Below are 1,825 nucleotides of genomic sequence, written 5' to 3' on the forward strand. Positions count from 1 at the left end.
GTGCGGGGGGTGAGAGCACTCCCCAGAGACAGAGCGGGGAGCAGGACAGGCCGACGGACGAAGCCCACTGCTGAGGGGAGCAGCGGTGGGCCAGGAGGGTCGCCGCGCCCCGGGGGTGCCTCCAGGCGGGGTCCCAGGCGGGCGGGGGGCCCGGCGGTGCTGTGCCTCACCCGCCGCCCGGCCTTGATTGTGAATGGGAACATTTTCCCTGGACCGGCGAGAGGCTCCCAGAGAGCTGCCAGACCACGTGCGGGTGGCCGCACCCACCGCCCCATTGCGGGAAAGCCGCGCCAACATGGCCCAGGACGGGGCTCGGGGGAGCCACGCGGCTCTCTGGACGCCCCGTGTGGGGCGCTGGGTGGCTTCCTCTTCGCCTGCTCGTGGGCCTCGGGAGCCGCCGGCCCCTTCCCACCTGACCTGCTCTTGGCTCTCGTTGCCCAGGGAGCCGGGCTGAGACTCGCTGCCCAGAAGCCAAATCGGGGCACTGGTAGAAGCTTCTGGGGCTCCGCTGGGGGTTCTCCGCGGGGGGCTGAGCTGGGCACTCGTCCACAAGGTCGCTCCAGCCAGTCTGTTCCTCTGCAGGGCGCCCCGGGCACGGCCAGGCCCCTCGGGTGGGGCTGAGCTCAGGGGGCGCTTGTTGGGGCTCCCCACTTCTGTGGGGGAGCCGCCCGGCTGGGGACCAGGCTGGACTCTGCAGCCGCTCTGCCTCCTGGGCCTCCCCTGGGCGCCCCGGGGAGCCCCAGCGTCCCGGCCCAGCCATGGGGAGCACGCAGCGGGTGTGGGCCCAGGACGTCGGCGCAGGGAGCCAGCTGCCCCCTCCCCTCCAGCCACCCGCCCCGCCGGCCAGCGGGCACGGAAGGCGGGCGGTGGCCCCACCGAGCACCCACCCTGCCTCGCCGTGCCCAGGCCCCCTCAGAGCGCAGGCGCGCCCCAGGTCCGAGGAGGCAGCGCCAAGCGGGCTGCCCTGCAGAGCGAGTCCACCCGCCTGGCACGGCCCCACCTCCCGCCGCCCGCGGGGCTAGCCAAAGGCCAAGCCAAAAAAAGGGAAACAAAAGCAAAACAAAAGAATTCCCCTGACCCCCCAATAAACACACACACAAAAGAGCAGGCTTGTGGGAAGAGGAAGCTCACACGGCACCTACCGTGGGGGCGGCCCCCCATTGTTCCCCCTGCCAGGCCTGTGATGACAATCCCAGCCCGGACAGGTCGCAGCCCCTCGCCCGCACCCCTCCTCCCCACCTCGGCCCCCTGAGAGCTGGCCAGCAGCTGCGGGGCCCAGCGGTTCCCACAGGAGGAGGAAGCGGGGCTCACGAAGGCGGCTTTTCCCTGAGGAAGTGGCCGGCTTTGCAGTGACAGCGCGGACGGACGGACGGACGGGCGGACAGGAGCCGGGCGCATTGTTGCCTGCTTGCTGGCGGCCAGGCCCTGACCCCGGCCCGCCTCCTGCAGCCGGAGCCATTGTGCGGCTGGGCCCATTCATAATTTTATTTGGGGGCGGCTGTTTGTCGGCCCCAGCCCCTCCCCCACTGGCTCACTTTCAGCATTGTAACCCGGATGAAAGGGCAAGATATCCTTCCCCTTTCCGTGAGCCTGCTTCCGACCCTGACCCTGGGCTCCCCTCTCCGTTAACCCTTCCGAGAGAGGTCGGGGCTCCCCCTCAGCGACGCAGACCCCCACCTGCTGCCTCCCCGAGGGCCGGGGGCGGGAAGCGTGGGGCCAGACGCCACCTGGGATCGGGGTTTAGACACAGAAGACGGAGCCCTGGGGCCCGGCCCAGGCTGCAGCAAGGGCGGGGGCCACTTGCCCCGCCGGCCACGGGCCCAGC

The sequence above is a fragment of the Condylura cristata genome, unplaced genomic scaffold (genome assembly GCF_000260355.1).
Source record: "Condylura cristata isolate star-nosed mole 26May11 unplaced genomic scaffold, ConCri1.0 scaffold00014, whole genome shotgun sequence".
Classification (NCBI taxonomy): domain Eukaryota; kingdom Metazoa; phylum Chordata; class Mammalia; order Eulipotyphla; family Talpidae; genus Condylura; species Condylura cristata.